We start from the raw sequence: 22406 nt of genomic DNA, 5'->3' as shown, positions 1-22406 counted from the left end.
CGCCGGCGCTTGTTTTAGCGGCTGGAGCAGGAAGAGCAGAGATTGAAGAAGCACGACGGCTGTTGGATGGACATCCAACAGTCACTGCTTGTGCACTCTGTTGCAAAAGGCAGTGCCTAGGAGGCGCTTAGGCACTCCTAGGCGCTAGGCAATGGCCAAACGCCTCGCCTAGGGCATAAATGGTAGTCTAGGCAGTGCATGCAACAAATTGTTTACCCAAGCAAGAAATCATGCCATATTGCACTGAAATGCCAAACATCACATATTCAAATGTTAGTAGCTGGTAGTTAACTTATTTATCTGCCCTAAATTAACATTAGTACACATATAATAACCACAAATACACCCTGATAGTAGAATCTATATTACCGCTTAGGTTGTGCCTAGGGCGCTTAAGCACCGCCTAGGCACTAGGCGAAGGCCAGCCGCCTCGCTTACGCCTACCGCTTTTTTCAACCTTGCTTGTGCGTCAACCTTTTTTTTAGGAAAGCCTCAAATCTATGGAAAACATCATACATCCCATCTACCATTATTTATAATAATTTATAGCCCATTTGCTAATTCTTAAGGGTTTTTTTGGAGCCCATATTCTTTTTGTTAGCATTACAGCCCATATTGTGGCCACGGTTAAAAAATTATACGAAATTTTGCATATTTCGGTGCGGTCCGAACTGTTTTTAATCCCGAAATTTCGAGTCACATTCAAACTGATTTTAAAAATAAATGTATATCAATATAAAATCCAACAAATTGTGACGCATAAAAATCATTGCAATTTAAAATCTCGAAATGAAAAAAAGAAATTTGAAAGGAATTGTCGGTTTGATGTGTTTTAAAAATGTACAGCCCATTTCTCATTACTGATAGGCCATTTTCTCGGCCAGCCGAATGAAGCTCTCCTCGTCTTGAAAGATTTGCAGCCCAACAGGCCTGACAAAGCGACTTACTTGGCAAATCACAAAACAACTGGGTTCTGGACGTGGACCCAGCTGTCAGCCTCTCCACGTACAGTACTCTTCCGATGGAAGTCGGTCGTTGACCACATTTACCACGCCGTGCCGAGACCACCAAGGCGGTGGACGACGGCGAGGCCTAGGAAGGGGACGACGCGGAGCCGGGGAAGACGCGGTAGTGGATGCCCACGCGGAGTGGAATACGAGGGTTCACTGGTTCGGCTGCGGTGTGATGCTGCCGTCGCCGCAGAATAACAGGGGGTGTGGGTGAGTGGAGGGATCGCCTGGCCAGTGATACGTCTCCAATGTATCTATAATTTTTTATTGTTCCATGCTATATTATATTCTGTTTTGGACATTAATGGGCTTTATTATACACTTATATATTATTTTTGGGACTAACCTATTAACCGGAGGCCCAACCCAGAATTGTTGTTTTTTCCTATATCAGAGTTCCGCAGAAAAAGAATATCAAACGGAGTCCAAACGGAATGAAACCTTCGGGAACGTGATTTTTGGAACGAACGTGATCCAGAGGACTTGGACCCTACGTCAAGAAAGCAACTAGGAAGGCACGAGGTAGGGGGGTGCGCCTACCCCCTGGGCGCGCCCTCAACCCTCGTGGGGCCCACGTTGCTCCACCGACGTACTCCTTCCTCCTATATATACGTACGTACACCCAAACTACCAGATATAGAGCCAAAAACCTAATTCCACCGCCGCAACCTTCTGTACCCGTGAGATCCCATCTTGGGGCCTTTTCCGAAGCTCCGCCGGAGGGGGCATCGATCACGGAGCGCTTCTACATCAACACCATAGCCTCTCCGATGACGTGTGAGTAGTTTACCTCAGACCTTCGGGTCCATAGCTATTAGCTAGATGGCTTCTTCTCTCTCTGTGGATCTCAATACAAAGTTCTCCACGATTCTCGTGGAGATCTATTCAATGTAATCTTCTTTTGCGGTGTGTTTGTTGAGACCGATGAATTGTGGGTTTATGATCAAGTTTATCTTGAACAATATTTGAATCTTCTCCGACTTCTTTTATGTATGATTGGTTATCTTTGCAAGTCTCTTCAAAATATCAGTTTGGTTTGGCCTACTAGATTGATCTTTCTTGCAATGGGAGAAGTGCTTAGCTTTGGGTTTAATCTTGCGGTGTCCTTTCTCTGACAGTAGGGACAGCAAGGCACAAATTGTATTGTTGCCATCGAGGATAACAAGATGGGGTTTATATCATATTGCATGAGTTTATCCCTCTACATCATGTCATCTTCCTTAAAGCGTTACTCTGTTCTTTTGAACTTAATACTCTAGATGCATGCTGGATAGCGGTCGATGTGTGGAGTAATAGTAGTAGATGCAGGCAGGAGTCGGTCTACTTGTCGCGGACGTGATGCCTATATACATGATCATACCTAGATATTCTCATAACTATGCTCAATTCGGTCAATTGCTCAACAGTAATTAGTTTACCCACCGTAATACTTATGCTGTCGAGAGAAGCCACTAGTGAAACCTATGGCTCCCGGGTCTATTTTCCATCATATTAATCTTCCAACACTTAGCTATTTTTATTGCCTTTTATTTTACTTTGCATATTTATCATAAAAATACCAAAAATATTATCTTATCATATCTATCAGATCTCACTTTCGTAAGTGACCGTGAAGGGATTGACAACCCCTTTATTGCGTTGGTTGTGAGGATTTTATTTGTTTGTGTAGGTGCGAGGGACTCGTGCGTGGCCTCCTACTGGATTGATACCTTGGTTCTCAAAAACTGAGGGAAATACTTACGCTGCTTTACTGCATCACCCTTTCCTCTTCAAGGGAAAACCAACGCAGTGCTCAAGAGGTAGCAAGAAGGATTTCTGGCGCCGTTGCCGGGGAGTCAAGTCAAGTCAAGACATACCAAGTACCCATCACAAACTCTTATCCCTCACATTACATTATTTGCCATTTGCCTCTCGTTTTTCTCTCCCCCACTTCACCCTTGCCGTTTTATTCGCCTTCTTCCCGTATGTTTCTGATTGTGTTTCCACGTGCCTTCTATTTGCTTGCATCTTTGCTTGCTAAAAATCTATTGATATGGATCCACTTAAAGTGTTCTACTTGGATCATCTTCGATCCTTATGCGCTCGTGCTGAAACCCCAACTAGCCTAGTTGATGGGAAATCTTTAGATGAGCATGCCCATTTTGTGCGTCACCGTTTGTCTGAAAAAGGGAGACTCTTATGGAATCAAATAAAAAAATTGTTGTGTTATGCTTGGAATCTTTGTGAAATTTGTGATATTACTTGTTGCTCTAAGAACCCTAAAAAACACCTTCCCTACCTATGTGAGGTTAGTGAAAATGAAATCTTATCTTCTTATGCAAAGGGTGTTTATAGCTACTATGATATCGAAAAAATTGAAGAATTTGTTGCTTTTAAGGGTTCTTATGAAGTTGCTTCTTTGATTGAAAAGTATGATACTACTCTTTACGAATCTGAAAATTGTGACATACTTGAATATTGCTATGAAAACTATGCTCAAAATGCCTATGTCAAAGAATTTATTGAAGGAATGACCATTGCCTCTAAAGAAAATAATGATATGCGCGAATCGATAGATAATTATGATTCCGATGATTTGATTGAAATATCCCTTGATGAACATGATGCTTGCTATCCTTGTGGCCATGATGCCAATATTTATGAAGATGAATTTGCTATAGTTCCTTACGTTAAACATGAGATCGTTGCTATTGCACCCATACTTGGTAGTTCCTTCGATGAAAAGCATGATTGCAATAATTTTACTATAAATTCTCTTGATGTCAATTGTGCTAATAATATGCAAAACCCTAAGCTTGGGGATGCTAGTTTTGCTATGTCTACTACTTGTTGCAATGATCATGATTGGGGTGATTCTTCTTATGATCTTGAAAATTTATTTAAGCCCCATGATGAATATGAGATTGGTAATAGTGTTTGCAATATTACTGAAAGTGGGTTTGGAAGAGTGTCAACTTTAGATCCCACATATTTGGAGAATGTTCAATCTCATGAATTTTTTGATAAAAGTGGGTTTGGAGAGGTCATGAGTTTAGTTAATGTAAATCCCACTATTTTGGAAGACTGTCAACTTTGCATACATGTGGATCGTGTTAAGCATATGTTTTGTGATAGCTATATTTTTGAATTTTCTTATGATCCTACATGTAATTATTACGAGAGAGGAAAATATGGTTGTAGAAATTTTCATGTTACTAAGTTACCTCTAGTTATGTTGAGATTGCTATTGTTTCTCACTTCTTCCTTGCATATGCTAGCATTTGCTTGTCTTGATAATTTGTTTGCCTATAAGATGCCTATGCATAGTAAGTATGTTAGACTTAGATATGTTTTTTCCCGTGTTTTATGATGCTCTCTTTGTGCTTCAATTCTTGTCTTTGATGTGAGCATCATTAAAATTATCAATGCCTAGCTAGGGGCGTTAAACGATAGCGCTTGTTGGGAGGCAACCCAATTTTATTTTAGTTTTTTGCTTTTTGCTTCTGTTTAGGAATAAATATTTGATCTAGCCTCTGGCTAGATTTGTTTTTATGTTTTAATTAGTGTTTGTGCCAAGTTAAACCTATAGGATCTTCTTGGATGATAGTTATTTGATCTTGCTGAAAATTCCAGAAACTTTCTGTTCACGCAAATAATTGTTAAAAATCACCAGAACGTGATAAAATATTGATTCCAATTTCTGCTTATCAATAAACAAATTGTCTAGATATTCCTAGTTTGGCTGAATTTTTGGAGTTCCATAAGTTTGCGTTAGTTACAAATTACTCCAGACTGTTCTGTTTTTGACAGATTCTGTTTTTCGTGTGTTGTTTGCTTATTTTGATGAATCTATGGCTAGTAAAATAGTTTATAAACCATAGAGAAGTTGTAATACAGCAGTTTAACACCAATATAAATAAAGAATGATTTCATTACAGTACCTTGAAGTGGTGTTTTGTTTTCTTTCGCTAACGGAGCTCCGATGACTTGTGAGTAGTTTAACTCAGACCTTCGGGTCCATAGTTATTAGCTAGATTGCTTATTCTCTCTCTTTGGATCTCAATACAAAGTTCTCCATGATTCTCATGGAGATCTATACGATGTAATCTTCTTTTGCGGTGTGTTTATTGAGAACAATGAATTGTGGGTTTATGATCAAGTTTATCTATGAACAATATTTGAATCTTCTCTGAATTCTTTTATGTATGATTGGATATCTTTGCAAGTCTCTTCGAATTATCAGTTTGGTTTGGCCTACTAGATTGATCTTTCTTGCAATGGGAGAAGTGCTTAGCTTTGGGTTCAATCTTGCGGTATCCTTTCCCAGTGACAGTAGGGGCAGCAAGGCACGTATTGTATTGTTGCCATCGAGGATAACAAGATAGGGTTTATATCATATTGCATGAGTTTATCCCTCTACATCATGTCATCTTACTTAAAGCGTTACTCTGTTCTTTTGAACTTAATACTCTAGTGCATGCTGGATAGCGGTCGATGTGTGGAGTAATAGTAGTAGATGCAGGCAGGAGTCGGTCTACTTGTCGCGGACGTGATGCCTATATACATGATCATACCTAGATATTCTTATAACTATGCTCAATTCTGTCAATTGCTCAACAGTAATTTTTTACCCACCGTAATACTTATGCTCTTGAGAGAAGCCACTAGTGAAACCTATGGCCCCCGGGTCTATTTTCCATCATATTAATCATCCAACACTTAGCTATTTTTATTGCCTTTTATTTTACTTTGCATATTTATCATAAAAATACCAAAAATATTATCTTATCATATCTATCAGATCTCACTTTCGTAAGTGTCCGTGAAGGGATTGACAACCCCTTTATTGCGTTGGTTGTGAGGGTTTTATTTGTTTGTTTAGGTGCGAGGAACTCGTGCGTGGCCTCCTACTGGATTGATACCTTGGTTCTCAAAAACTGAGGGAAATACTTATGCTGCTTTACTGCATCACCCTTTCCTCTTCAAGGGAAAAACAACGCAGTGCTCAAGAGGTAGCAGCCAGCGGTGGGAGTAGTATGGGGGTGGTGAGGCCCCCACGGCAGCACAGCCGGCCACGGGAGGCAGGAGCAGGCGGCACGACTGGCGTTGCTTTGGGCGGCTGGAGCAAGAAGACCAGAGGTTGAAGAAGCACTATGGTCGTTGGATGGACATCGTACGGTCACTGGAGCTAGAATCGTTCATATTGACTAAGTTGACAAAGCCCTTTGTCCCCGTCAACTTAGTAGGCCCACAAGTCAGCCACCCACCATGGTGGGTCCCAGCTAGCAGGGGTATTCATTTTTTTGTGCGTCATAAGGAGGCACTTCCTTGCGTGTGAAGATATAGCTGGTGGGTCCGACCTGTCAGCGGGGGGAACGTTTTTTTGCGAAATACAGAAGCCCTTCCCGTGGGTCCTAGCTGTCAGGTGGAGGAATCATTATTTTGCGCGTAATAAGGAAGCATTTCCTTGCGTGCGGCCGTGGACCCAGCTGTCAGCCTCTCCACGTACAGTCCACTTCCGATGGATGTCGTTCATTGACCACGTTGACCAGGCCGCGCCGAGAGCACCAGGGCAGTGGACGACGGCGAGGCCTAGGAAGGGAACGGCATGGCGCCAGGGAAGACTCGTCTGTCGTCCCCGGAGAATAACAGCATGTGTGGGTGAGTAGGGGGATGGCTAGGCCAGCGATGGGAGTATGGTGGGGCGGTGAGGCATGCGCGGCAGCATAGCTGGCCGCGGGAGGAGGGAGCAGGCAGTCCCGCCGACGCTTGTTTGAGCGGCTGGAGCAGGAAAAGCAGAGATTGAAGAAGCACGACAGCCGTTGGATGGACATCCAACAGTCACTGCTCTCGTGTGCATTATTTCCAATAATGTACAGCCCATTTGCTAATTCTTAAGAATTGTTTTGGAGCCCATCTTCTTTTTATTAGCATTACACCCCATATTGTGGCCACGGTTAAAAAGTATACGAATTTTTTGCATATTTCGGTGCGGTCAACTGTTTTTAATCCCGAAATATCGATTCACATTCAAACTATTTTGAAAAATAATTTATATAAATATAAAATCCAAATAATTGTCCACGCATAAAAATCAATGGAATTTAAAATCTTGTAACTAAAAAAATTGAAACTAATTCCCGGTTTGATGTGTTTTAAAAATGTACAGCCCATTTCTGGGCAAAGCGAATGAAAGTCTCCTCATCTTGTAAGATTTGCAGCCCGGCAGGGCTGATAAAGCAAGTAGGCCTTGTTTGGGTATTTCTTTTAAAAAAATAGAACTGGGCTAGCCATTTTCAGCAAGAAAAAAACACAACTGGGCTCATGATGTGGTAAACATAAATAAAACCCTGGCTAGACGGGACACAGCCCCCGCACAGCCCCGTTGTTACCCTGATCCGTCGCTAAAACTAGTATAAATAACTGGTTGGGATTTGTTAGTTGTTACAATATTTCACTCTAAATTAAATGGCTCGCAAGCCATTTGCCTTGCTTCAAAGAAAATATGACAGTCACAGCCGAGTTGAAAAGGGCAAGAACATCTAACTCCAGCTTACAAACTATACAAAAGCACAAGGGTTAATTGTTCATCTGGTTTACAAAAAAACCCAAGTTGAAAAGCGGAACAACATCTAACTCCAACACTGTTTTTGGCAGTCACACTCAAATGGATCGGTCAGGTCCATAGAATGAACATCCTGGGTCGTAAAATTTACTAGATTATGACCACGATATGTTGTAAATAGAAGCCCGACACGTTCAGAAGCTCTTTTGCCCACCTGAAACTCCTTTTTTTGCTCTTCCACATACCCATCCGTCAAAACCATGCTGCTTATAAACTTAAGCCTGATGGACAATAGTAACCTCGCATTCAGCAGGAAGAATGTGACAAATCTAGTGTTTGCACGGTTGGCTACATATCGTTCTAGCGTTATTGTCTTCAATCGAATCTCATGAGAAGTGAGAAAATCCCGATGCTTACGAATCCATCGATTGGTTATAACTTTCTTACCCCGTCCTGTTGCCTAAATATGTTGGAAATATGCCCTAGAGGCAATAATAAAATGGTTATTATTGTATTTCCTTGTTCATGATAATTGTCTATTATTCATGCTATAATTGTATTAACTGGAAACCGTAATACATGTGTGAATACATAGACCACAACATGTCCCTAGTAAGCCTCTAGTTGACTAGCTCGTTGATCAATAGATGGTTATGGTTTCCTGACCATGGACATTGGATGTCATTGATAACGGGATCACATCATTAGGAGAATGATGTGATGGACAAGACCCAATGCTAAGCATAGCACAAGATCGTGTAGTTCGTTTGCTAAGAGCTTTTCTAATGTCAAGCATCATTTCCTTAGACCATGAGATTGTGCAACTCCCGGATACCGTAGGAATGCTTTGGGTGTACCAAACATCACAACGTAACTGGGTGGCTATAAAGGTGCACTACAGGTATCTCCGAAAGTGTGTGTTGGGTTGGCACGAATCGAGACTGGGATTTGTCACTCCGTATGACGGAGAGGTATCTCTGGGCCCACTCGGTAATGCATCATCATAATGAGCTCAATGTGACTAAGTAGTTAGTCACGGGATCATGCATTACGGAACGAGTAAAGTGACTTGCCGGTAACGAGATTGAACGAGGTATTGGGATACCGGCGATCGAATCTCGGGCAAGTAACATACCGATTGACAAAGGGAATTGTATACGGGATTGATTGAATCCCCGACATCATGGTTCATCCGATGAGATCATCGTGGAACATGTGGGAGCCAACATGGGTATCCAGATCCCGCTGTTGGTTATTGGCCGGAGAACATCTCGGTCATGTCTGCATGGTTCCCGAACCCGTAGGGTCTACACACTTAAGGTTCGATGATGCTAGGGTTATAGGGAATAGATATACGTGGTTACCGAATGTTGTTTGGAGTCCCGGGTGAGATCCCGGACGTCACGAGGAGTTCCGGAATGGTCCGGAGGTAAAGAATAATATATAGGAAGTGAGGTTTTGGCCACCGGAAGAGTTTCGGGCGTCACCGGTAATGTACCGGGACCACCGGAGGGTTCCGGGGGGCCACCGGGAGGGGCCACCAACCCCGGAGGCTTGCATGGTCCAATAGTGGGAAGGGACCAACCCCTGAGTGGGCTGGTGCGCCTCCCACCAGGGCCCAAGGCGCAGCTTGGAGGGGAAAAGGGGAAACCCTAGGCGCAGATGGGCCTAAGGCCCACCCTAGGGCGCGCCCCCCTCTCTCCCCCTCTTGGCTGCCCCCTCCATCCCATCTAGGGCTGCCGCCCCCCTAGGGGGGGAACCCTAGAGGGGGCGCACCCTCCTCCCCTTCCCCTATATATAGTGGGGGTTTTGGGGCTACCATAGACATGAGTCTCCCTCTCTCTTGGCGCAGCCCTACCCCTCTCCCTCCTCGTCTCTCGCAGTGCTTGGTGAAGCCCTGCTGGAGTGCCACGCTCCTCCATCACCACCATGCCATTGTGCTGCTGCTGGACGGAGTCTTCCCCAACCTCTCCCTCTCTCCTTGCTGGATCAAGGCACGGGAGACGTCACCGGGCTGCATGTGTGTTGAACGCGGAGGCACCGTTGTTCGGTGCTTAGATCGGATTCGGCCGCGATCTGAATCGCTTCGTGTACGACTTCACCGACCGCGTTCTTGTAACGCTTCTGCATCGCGATCTTCAAGGGTATGAAGATACACTCCCCTCTCTCTCGTAGCTAGTTATTCCATAGATTGATCTTGGTGATGCGTAGAAAATTTTGAATTTCTGCTACGTTCTCCAACAGTGGCATCATGAGCTAGGTCTATGCGTAAGATTCTATGCACGAGTAGAACACAAAGTAGTTGTGGGCGATGATTTGTTCAATTTGCTTGTCGTTACTAGTCTTATCTTGATTCGGCGGCATCGTGGGATGAAGCGGCCCGGACCGACCTTATACGTACACTTACGTGAGACAGGTTCCACCGACTGACATGCACTTGATGCATAAGGTGGCTAGCGGGTGTCTGTCTCTCCCACTTTAGTCGGATCGGATTCGACAAAGAGGGTCCTTATGAAGGGTAAATAGCAATTGGCATATCACCGTTGTGGCTTTTGCGTAGGTAAGAAACGTTCTTGCTAGAAACCCATAGCAGCCACGTAAAACATGCAACAACAATTAGAGGACGTCTAATTTGTTTTTGCAAGGTATGCTATGTGATGTGATATGGCCAAAAGGATGTGATGAATTATATATATGTGATGTATGAGATCGATCATGTTCTTGTAATAGGAATCACGACTTGCATGTCGATGAGTGTGACAACCGGCAGGAGCCATAGGAGTTGTCTTAATTTATAGTATGACCTGCGTGCCAATGAAGAACGCCATGTAATTACTTTACTTTATTGCTAACCGTTAGCCATAGTAGTAGAAGTAATAGTTGGCGAGACAACTTCATGAAGACACGATGATGGAGATCATGGTGTCATGCCGGTGACGAAGGTGATCATGCCGCGCCTCGAAGATGGAGATCAAAAGGCGCAAGATGATATTGGCCATATCATGTCACTATATGATTTGCATGTGATGTTTGTCATGTTTACATCTTATTTTCTTAGAACGGCGGTAGCATAAATAAGATGATCCCTCACTAAAATTTCAAGAGATGTGTTCCCCCTAACTGTGCACCGTTGCGAAGGTTCGTTGTTTCGAAGCACCACGTGATGATTGGGTGTGATAGATTCTAACGTTCGCATACAACGGGTGTAAGCCAGATTTACACATGCGAAACACTTAGGTTGACTTGACAACCCTAGCATGTACAGACATGGCCTCGGAACACAAGGGACCGAAAGGTCGAACATGAGTCGTATAGTAGATACGATCAACATGGAGATGTTCACCGATGATGACTAGTCCGTCTCACGTGATGATCGGACACGGCCTAGTTGACTCGGATCATGTATCATTTAGATGACTAGAGGGATGTCTATCTGAGTGGGAGTTCATTAAAAAAATTGATTAGATGAACTTAATTATCATGAACATAGTCAAAAGGTCTTTGCAAATTATGTCGTAGCTTACGCTTTAGTTCTACTAAGATATGTTCCTAGAGAAAATTTAGTTGACAGTTGATAGTAGCAATTATGCGGACTGGGTCCGTAAACTAAGGATTGTCCTCATTGCTGCACAGAAGGCTTATGTCCTTAATGCACCGCTCGGTGTGCTGAACCTCGAGCGTCGTTTGTGGATGTTGCGAAAGATCTGACATACACGTTTTGATGACTACGTGATAGTTCAGTGCGTAATGCTAACGGTTTAGAATTGAGGCGCCAAAGACGTTTTTTTGAAACGTCGCAGAACATATGAGATGTTCCAAAGACTGGATTGGGATTTCAGACTAGTGCCCACGTCAAGAGGTATGAGACCTCTGACAAGTTTCGTAAGCCTGCAAACTAAGGGAGAAAAGCTCAACCGTTGAGCATGTGCTCAGATTGTCTAAGTACTACAATCGCTTGAATCAAGTGGGAGTTAATCTTCCAGATGAGATAGTGATGGTTCTCCATAGTCACTGCCACCAAGCTATTAGAGCTTCGTGATGAACTATAAACATATCAGGGATAGACATGATGATCCTTGAGCAACTTGCGATGTTTGACACCGCGAAAGTAGAAATCAAGTAGGAGCATCAATTGTTGATGGTTAGTAAAACCACTAGTTTCAAGAAGGGCAAGGGCAAGAAGGGATACTTCATGAAACAGCAAATCAGTTGCTGCTCCAGCGAAGAAACCCAAGGTTGAACCCAAACCCGAGACTAAGTGCTTCTGTAATGAGGGGAACGGTCACTGAAGCAGAACTACCCTAGATACTTGGTAGATGAGAAGGCAGGCAAGGTCGACAGAAGTATATTGGATATACATTATATTAATGTGTACTTTACTAGTACTCCTAGTAGCACCAGGGTATTAGATACCGGTTCGGTTGCTAAGTGTTGGTAACTCGAAATAAAAGGCTACGGAATAAACGGAGACTAGCTAAAGGTGAGATGACGATGTGTGTTGGAAGTGTTTCCAAGGTTGATGTGATCAAACATCGCACGCTCCCTCTACCATCGAGATTGGTGTTAAACCTAAATAATCGTTATTTGGTGTTTGCGTTGAGCATAGACATGATTGGATTATGTTTATCGCAATAGGGTAATTCATTTAAGGAGAATAATGGTTACTCTATTTATTTGGGTAATACCTTCAATGGTCTTGCACCTAAAATGAATGGTTCATTGAATCTCGATCGTAGTGATACACATGTTCATGCCAAAAGATATAAGATAGTAATGATAGTACCACATACTTGTGGCACTGCCATTTGAGTCATATTGGTATAGAAACGCATGAAGAAGCTCCATGTTGATGGATCTTTGGACTCACTCATTTTTGAAAAGATTGAGACATGTGAACCATGTCTATTGGTATATATGCATGAAGAAACTCCATACAGATGGATCATTTGGACTCACTTGATTTTGAATCACTTGAGACATGCAAATCATACCACATGGGCAAGATGACTGAAAGGCCTCGTTTTCAGTAAGATGAAACAAGAGAGCAACTTGTTGGAAGTAATACATTTGATGTGTGCAGTCCAATGAGTGCTAAGGCATGCAGCGGATACCGTTATGTTCTTGCTTCACAGATGATTTGAGTAGATGGTGAGTATATTTACTTGATGAAACACAAGTCTGAATTATTGAAAGGTTCAAGTAATTTCAGAGTGAAGTTGAAGATCGTTGTGACAAGAGGATAAGATGTCTGTGATATGATCATAGAGATGAATATCTGAGTTACAAGTTTGGCACACAATTAAGAAATTGTGGAAATTGTTTCACGACTAATACCGCCTGGAACACCATAGTGTGATGGTGTGTCCGAACATCATAACTGCACCCTATTGGATATGGTGCATACCATGATGTCTCTTATCGAATTACACTATCGTTTATGGGTTAGGCATTAGAGACAACCGCATTCACTTTAAATAGGGCACCACGCAATTCCGTTGAGATGACACCGTGTGAACAATGGTTTAGAGAAACCTAAGTTGTCGTTTATTAAAAGTTTGGGGCTGCGACGCTTATGTGAAAAAGTTTCAGGCTGATAAGCTCAAACCCAAAGTGGATAAATGCATCTTCATAGAATACCCAAAACAGTTGGGTATACCTCCTATTTCAGATCCGGAAGCAAAAGTGATTGTTTCTAGAAACGGGTCCTTTCTCGAGGAAAAGTTTCTCTCGAAAGAATTGAGAGGGAGGATGGTGGAGACTTGATGAGGTTATTGAACCATGACTTCAACTAATGTGTAGCAGGGCACAGGAAGTTGTTCCTGTGGCACCTACACCAATTGAAGTGGAAGCTTATGATAGTGATCATGAAACTTTGGATCAAGTCACTACAAAACCTCGTAGGACGACAAGGATGCATGCTACTTCAGAGTGGTACGTAATCCTGTCTTGGAAGTCATGTTTCTAGACAACAATGAACCTACGAGCTATGGAGAAGCGATGGTGGGCCCGGATTCCGACGAATGGCTTGAGGCCATAAAACCAAGAGGATCCATGTATGAAAACAAAGTATAGACTTTGAAAGAACTACTTGATGGTCGTAAGGCTGTTGGGTACACATGGATTTTAAAAAGGGAATACAGACAATGATGGTAAGTATCACCATTAAGAAAGCTCGACTTGTCCTTAAGTTGTTTTTCGACAAGTTCAAGGAGTTGACTACGATGAGATTTTCTCACTCGTAGCGATGCTAAGAGTCTGTTGGAACTATATTAGCAATTATTGCATTATTTATGAAATCTTGCAAATAGGATGTCAAAAAACATTGTTTCCTCAACGATTTTCTTGAGGAAAGGTTGTATGTGATACAACCAGATGGTTTTGTCAATCCTGAAAGATGCTAACAAGTATGCAAAGCTCCGGCAATCCTTCTAAGGACTGGAGTAAGCATCTCGGAGTTGGAATGTACGCTTTGATGAGATGATCAAAGATTTTGGGTTTATACAAAGTTTATGAGAAACTTATATTTCCAAAGAAGTGAGTGGGAGCACTATAGAATTTTTGATGAGTATATGTTGTTAACATATTGTTGATCGGAAATGATGTAGAATTTCTGGAAAGCATACAGGGTTATTTGAAAAGTGTTTTTCAATGGAAAACCTGGATTAAGCTACTTGAACATTGAGCATGAAGCTCTATAAGGATAGATCAAAAACACTTAAAAGTACTTTCAAATGAATACATACCGTGACAAGATTTTGAAGGAGTTCAAAATAGATCAGCAAAGAAGGAGTTCTTGGCTGTGTTACAAGGTGTGAGTATTGAGTAAGACTCAAGACCTGACCACGACAGAAGAGAGAGAAAGGATGAAGGTCGTCCCCTATGCTTTAGACGTAGGCTCTACAGTATGCTATGCTGTGTACCGCACCTGAAGTGTGCCTTGCCATGAGTTAGTCAAGGGGTACAATAGTGATCCAGGAATGGATCACATGACAGCGGTCGAACTTATCCTTAGTAACTAGTGGACTAAGGAATTTTCTCGATTATGGAGGTGGTAAAAGAGTTCGTCGTAAAGGGTTACGTCGCTACAAACTTTGACACTAATCCGGATGACTCTGAGTAGTAAACCGGATTCGTATAGTACAGCAGTTATTTGGAATAGCTCCAAGTAGCGCGTGGTAGCTGCATCTACAAGATGACATAGAGATTTGTAAAGCACGCACGGATCTGAAAGGTTCAGACCCGTTGACTAATAACCTCTCTCACAAGCGAGATATGAACAAACCCCATGGGTGTTGGATTCATTACAATCACATAGTGATGTGAACTAGATTATTGACTCTAGTGCAAGTGGGAGACTGTTGGAAATATGCCCTAGAGGAAATAATAAAATGGTTATTATTGTATTTCCTTGTTCATGATAATTGTCTATTATTCATGCTATAATTGTATTAACTGGAAACCGTAATACATGTGTGAATACATAGACCACAACATGTCCCTAGTAAGCCTCTAGTTGACTAGCTCGCTGATCAATAGATGGTTATGGTTTCCTGACCATGGACATTGGATGTCATTGATAACGGGATCACATCATTAGGAGAATGATGTGATGGAGAAGATCCAATCCTAAGCATAGCACAAGATCGTGTAGTTCATTTGCTAAGAGCTTTTCTAATGTCAAGTATCAATTCCTTAGACCATGAGATTGTGCAACTCCCGGATACCGTAGGAATGCTTTGGGTGTACCAAACGTCACAACGTAACTGGGTGGCTATAAAGGTGCACTACAGGTATCTCCGAAAGTGTCTGTTGGGTTGGCACGAATCGAGACTGGGATTTGTCACTCCGTATGACGGAGAGGTATCTCTGGGCCCACTCGGTAATGCATCATCATAATGAGATCAATGTGACTAAGTAGTTAGTCACGGGATCATGCATTACGGAACGAGTAAAGTGACTTGCCGGTAACGAGATTGAACGAGGTATTGGGATACCGGCGATCGAATCTCGGGCAAGTAACATACCGATTGACAAAGGGAATTGTATATGGGATTGATTGAATCCCCAACATCGTGGTTCATCCGATGAGATCATCGTGCAACATGTGGGAGCCAACATGGGTATCTAGATCCCGCTGTTGGTTATTGGCCGGAGAACGTCTCGGTCATGTCTGCATGGTTCCCGAACCCGTAGGGTCTACACACTTAAGGTTCGATGACGCTAGGGTTATAGGGAATAGATATACGTGGTTACCGAATGTTATTCGGAGTCCCGGGTGAGATCCCGGACGTCACGAGGAGTTTCGGAATGGTCCGGAGGTAAAGAATAATATATAGGAAGTGAGGTTTTGGCCACCGGAAGAGTTTCGGGCGTCACCGGTAATGTACCGGGACTACCGGAGGGTTCCGGGGGGCCACCGGGAGGGGCCACCAGCCCCGGAGGCTTGCATGGGCCAATAGTGGGAAGGGACCAGCCCCTGAGTGGGCTGGTGCGCCTCCCACCAGGGCCCAAGGCGCAGCTTGGAGGGGAAAAGGGGAAACCCTAGGCGCAGATGGGCCTAAGGCCCACCCTAGGGCGCGCCCCCCTCTCTCCCCCTCTTGGCCGCCCCCTCCATCCCATCTAGGGCTGCCGCCACCCCTAGGGGTGGGAACCCTAGAGGGGGCGCACCCTCCTCCCCTTCCCCTATATATAGTGGGGGTTTTGGGGCTGCCATAGACATGAGTCTCCCTCTCTCTTGGCGCAGCCCTACCCCTCTCCCTCCTCGTCTCTCGCAGTGCTTGGCGCAGCCCTGCTGGAGTGCCACACTCCTCCATCACCACCATGCCGTTGTGCTGCTGCTGGATGGAGTCTTCCCCAACCTCTCCCTCTCTCCTTGCTGGATCAAGGCACGGGAGACGTCACCGGGCTGCTTGTGTGTTGAACGCGGAGGCACCGTTGTTCGGTGCTTAGATCGGATTCGTCCGCGATCTGAATCGCTTCGTGTACGACTTCACCGACCGCGTTCTTGTAACGCTTCCGCATCGCGATCTTCAAGGGTATGAAGATACACTCCCCTCTCTCTCGTTGCTAGTTATTCCATAGATTGATCTTGGTGATGCATAGAAAATTTTGAATTTCTGCTACGTTCCCCAATAAAATAGACATGAAGATTGAAAATAGTTAAGGTCTATAAAAAAGAGTGTAGAAAGAGCAACAACTGAACGGTTAATTCTAGTACACTATATGCGGGCTTCCAATGTGCGTGAAATTATCACCTTTATATACAACTTCTCCAGACATGGAAAGCATTGCAGCAAGCCAACAATCTTGTTCATATCAAAACTATTCATTTGGATATATAAGATCTTGACAGAATCCAGCACCATTGATAGGCCATCCATGGAGAAACTCTTCATTGAGCATAGAACATAATATTAGTACAAAATGTGTACTCCAAGATGACATATAACTTATGCGCAGAAATTTAAAATGCAGCTTATGGTTACAAGTGTAGATTATAATGTAAAGTACCTGAAGAACCGTGGAGCCAAACACCATATTGAAATGAGCACAGAGATCATGTATTACACCCAAGGTCTCCAGTTTGGGTGCAGAGAGGACCGTTATTTGCAACGGTGAATAACTAGAATCAATGATCAACCTTTGAAGTGAAGGGGCATCTTGGATGATGAGCTGCCTTCCGTCAAAACAAATTCCAATTCTTACAAGGTTAGGCGACTTTATTTGGAGACAACCAATTCTAACTGTGAAAACAAGCACCAAGCACTCCAGGGCAGGGCAACTGGAGTGGATGATGCTGTGCAATTAGGCCTCCGATATATGAGCCCACACAAGTGAAAGTTTCTTCAGAAATGGGAGTCGAAGGTTTAGTACCAGATTGTCTGGTAGGTCGCACAGCGCAAAGGTGGCGGTGTGGAGAGAGGAGGAAAACCACGAGATGGACATCAGTGCTGAGGGCACAGGTAGATGGCGTTCGGTATCTGGTAGGTGATTTCCAGGGGAATAGTAGAACTCAAGCAGTTGTAGTTCTGTGAATTCAGGGGATTTCAGCCAGGCGTCCACCCTGCAGGGCATGGTATGCTTGCTCAGGTAGCATGACGGGATGCAGAGGCTTTGAACGGAGCCCTGGTGGGAGGAGATGATGGCTCTGGAGATTTCCAAATAATTGAAGAGAGATAGCTGACGACAGTCGAGATTAAGGGGCACGGCGCGCCATAGAGGGCGCCACCGAATTGAGAGGACTTGGGTGCGGCAGCAATCCTTCATGGGGAGAAGCGAGATGATCTCCCCAAGGACGGCGTCCGGGAGATCGCTGATGCGGTCCACCCGAGATTCTACGGGTTCCTGGGATCCGGTGGGGGCGGGATCGCCGCTTCTCCCCGCGCTGCCAGGTGCGGGATCTAGAACAGGCATCACCGCTGGCGGGAGCCTCATCTTCTTGGCGCTGGGGTCAGCCGACTCCATTTTCCTCGAGGCGTCGCGTCGCGCTCACGGATTTGAGCAGAGTAACGAATGACGAGCCTAGTTGTAGTGCGAGTGAAGAAGAAGGGGAGCTGGGGTTTTTCTGTAGTAGCAAGGAAGAAGGGGAGTTGGCGTTTTCTGTAGGAGTGAGGTGAGGAATTTGGGGGTACGAGTGGAGCGAGCTGACGTGAGGTGGGTGGGAGTGAGGAGGAAGAAGAACACCCAAGTTTTTTTGGGGGGCGGTGTGCTGGGTGTGGGTAGCGCCTCTCATTCAGTAAATATATGGACTTTTGAATTGATTTTACTATTTACTAGTGTGGATGGGCTGTTTTGTCTTGGGCCCAGAGAAACAACTACTACTAGTATAGTGGAGAAACTCTACAGCTACCCAGAAAAACAATTACTACTAGTACAGTGGATACAATACCGCTTCTGGCTCCTCTTAGGTCATCGAAACGTCTCCCTCTACTGAATGTCGTTATACTTTGGTTCACCGACATGCGGGCCATGCAGCGCGCGGGCCCAAATGCCATCCACCAAATTAGAAGGCAGTATGCAGGCGGAGAGTCACCCCGGTCGTAGCGCGGCAATAACGAGCCGTCGTATCACAAAACCCCACCTCCCCGCAGTCTAAGTTTGACGGACGAAGCAACCATCATTTCACTCTTCGCTGAATCCCCTTCTCCCTCACCGTCTTCAAGAAAGGAAACACTCGCAAAGCAGTAACCATCTTCAAGACAAATGCCACTATTCTTCTCTCCCAACGAAGGGAAGGTAAGCGGATCCGTGATGTTGGTATATTTTTGTTCAGAGAAAAAAAGAACTTTTGCAAAGCAGTAACCGATCCTCACTCTGTTTTTTGTTTCATTGTCATTGCGATTGTGTTTTCCTTTCAGTGGTCTCCTAGTATTCGTTAGTTTCATGATGGACCAAGGAGAACCAGGCAAAGATCTGTGGATATTGGAGCAGACGCGGGAGGCTGATCCCCACGAGACAGAGAGCTCCAAGAACATGGAGGCAGCCACCGAGCCGACCCTAGATACGCTCACGGCCACTACTGAGATTGTCAACGCCCCGTTTGAGGTTACAACCCCCGTGGCACTGCAGGAGCAGTTTTCCCCCTTCGTGGATGTGCCCCCCCCCCCCGCCGCTGAGCTGCCCAAGGTGATTTTCTTCTTTGCCAATCTCGATTGTGATTTTTCATCTAAGTATGTAGTGATGAATAATGCAAAATTTTATTAGCTTCGATGCCATGCTATAAATAGTGGTTGAAATAACTGGTGTTTCTTATGCTCGAAAGTAATTCAGAATTTGTTTCTGTTTCAATTAGAGCCTTGATGCGGACAGGGATTGTGTGGTTGTACATGTCACTCGCTATGAGGCGGATGACCTGAATATACGCACTGGGAAAACAGAGTTTTTAGGCTGTTGGATCCTGGAAGCCATTTGCGCTTATACCAATGAAGAGTTGTATTCCAGCCTCACTGTTGTCAGGTGTGTTGTCCAGGGTGTACTGAAGCACAAGAAGTTCAAAGCTACTCCTTCGTTTGTGAGGCATACTGTTCTTGTCAAGCTTACGCAGGAAGATGACGTGGCATGCCTCCACAAACAAGTTTATGAGTGGCAAGGCCACAAGGTTTTCTTCACGAAGGTTCACAGGATTGAGCTGCTGCCGGACATCCTCGATGATGTTCATGGCAGGGTCCGTCTTGTGTCCAGCCCAAATTAGATCGAGGCATGAAATACTTGCCCCAGCTAGTGTCTAATAGTAGTTTGGATTCTGTCTAATTATCCGAACCTTGCCTGTTATCGAGCCCTCTGGGGCTAGTACTCTGTTTGAATCCGTCTATGGGAACTGCTGCTACTTTTGTGTGGTCGTGAATCATCGTAATTGTTGCCGAAACAGATGCGTCCTCACTAGTTTTATCATACGAGCCGTGTGTGTTTTGATGAAATAGAGTACTCATTCGAGACCTGTGCGCCGACGTATACATAAGTACTTGTAAACACTGTTGGTGCTACCCCACTTGTAAGCAGTTGTGCAAAACACGGCACATTGGCTCAGCTCGCTTCAACACTAGGCTATCGACCAGCTAACAATCAACAATCTGCTGTCTGACATATAAGCAACTATGTATCTTGTTACAGTGGTTCATGCAGTTAACTGAGGCCACAATGTAAATTCCAAACGCTCACACGCTAGTCCAGTGTTCATGTGGAACACTCACATTAAACTCGGCTTCATAGAAAACTTGAAAAGCATAAGTTAAGCAATTTTATACATCTCAATGATTCATTGAACATAACAAACATATACTAGTTAATAGCAAAAGACAAAGTTGTGAGAAGGTTTAAAAATCAGGAAAAAACAAGCAAGGCTTCTCCGAGCAAAGGGCCTCCCGGTAGGCTTAAATTTCCTGGAGTTCACTCTGGTTTTTTCTTGTTTCCACCATCCAGGGTTAGGTTCTCTCATTCCAGAATAACCAATTATAATTGTGTTCTCAGCTGGAATGCTGAACTGAACCATGCAGTGTACTGACCAGCTGAAAGTCTTGTGCATTCCACTAAATTTAAGCGCCGCTATTTGCAGAAATAAGCAGACCACAATGCCTCTTGTCCGTGCACCTGTCCAAAAAACCTCCGTGCAGCCGTGCCAGCTTGTCCTCGGTCCATGGATGAACTGGAGGAAAGTGCATTCCGGACTAGGATGCAGATGTTTTCGCTCATCCCTGCACTGCAATCAGGATGTAAAACGTATGAATTAGCTTCTTTTAGATTGCGTTGGTCATTCTATCTAGCAACTACCAATGTAGGAATACCTAGAAGACGGGTGGTTCGACGACGGCAACGAGGGATAGCCATCTCATTTTGCGCAGTTCTACTAAAACTGAGGTGCTGAGGTGTGTGCTTTTGATTGCGCAGATAGAAACGATACGGAGACAGACATCCCGAAATGATATGGAAACAGACATGCCTGTTTGCACAAATACGAAATACGGTTATTTAAACAATGACAGATATTTGCAGTGGCGTATGATTAACAGCAACATCTATTGTGTTATAATTGGCACTAGATTGACAGTATGAAAGTGTCCTTAAGTAAGTAGCATCACATAACATCAACACTGCCACTAGATTAACATGCAGAACAATAGCATTAGTATTACTGTCATGAGAGTAGCACATGGTCAGTAAATGTGCAATCAAATTTGTGCAGTTCCACCGGGATGAAGCAATGTTAGCGGTGTGAGTTTTAAGTGTAACTGCAAAAACACAATTCATGGGAAATAAAGCAAGACTGAAGCACTTCATAAAATGGTGGTGGCATTGCTTCAATTTATCGACGGCACTAGACCATTACTTATAGTGACATTAGGTGGCATTGCTTAATGATTCATGTGATTTTACATTAACGGTAGCGATATGGGTGTAGGGACAGCAGAGGCATAAAGTGGTGAGGCAGATGTTGTTGTCGAGAGCGGCAAACACTCAGGCAGCATGTCTGCATTTGTCCCATTTTTTATCTCCTCGGCAACATTTTCCTATGTGAGCACAGGAAATCTAGACCTGCTCATTCTCATTTGCGTTGTCCCCCAACACCCGTCACTTTCTTTCCTTTTTCAACCAAGAGATAGGTCCACTTCCCCACCCTTCGCCATCCACCATGCTTTCTTCATCTTTTCAACCAAGAGACCGGTTGGGTAGCCAGTATCTACTACTTTCCCCCGTTTCCTCTTAGAACCAAGTCCTAGATTCATACTACAGCTTTCCCACTTTCTTCCCTGTTTCAACCAACTCTTAGAGTCGACTGTATGAACTAGCTTTACCTCTAATAATAGTAAAAGACTAGGTGGCTTTGGAACAGCGGACGGAAGTGGAAAAATACCCACACAAAGCCAAGTGGGGAGCTGGGGCAGTAGAGCAAGGCAGGTTTCGAAGGAATATATACCTAAGGGTCGTCTGCATGTGGCAAAGACGGCGTCGGGAGGCCGCATCTTGGCCACAATACCGCAGGGAGGAAGAAGGGGTCGGAGGCCCTCCGGAGCCGGTGCTCTCTCGGTGAGAACGGCACAGCCACCGATCGGGACGCGCGGGCAGCCGTTGGTCTCCTCCCTCGCCGCCGACGACAGCGTGAACGATGCACCTACACCCGTGCCCTGGTCGAGGCTGTCTGGCCAGATTTGTGACCAGACGTGAGCTGAGAGAGAGTGTGGCCGCCTATGTCTTGCTTAGATCTGGAGAGCATGAGAGAGTGAACGAGAGGAACCCTAGTAAAGCAAGCGCTAAGGCTCCTTCTTATATATGTAGTGGAGTGATTTTGTTGTACCAGCTTCAAAAAAATGCACTCCTACGTGTACCCGCGAGTGGGTGCGAGAGAACTAGTGCGTGCG

The sequence above is a fragment of the Aegilops tauschii genome, chromosome 7 (assembly GCF_002575655.3).
Source record: "Aegilops tauschii subsp. strangulata cultivar AL8/78 chromosome 7, Aet v6.0, whole genome shotgun sequence".
Taxonomy (NCBI): Eukaryota; Viridiplantae; Streptophyta; class Magnoliopsida; order Poales; family Poaceae; genus Aegilops; species Aegilops tauschii.
This window is presented reverse-complemented; position numbering follows the sequence as displayed.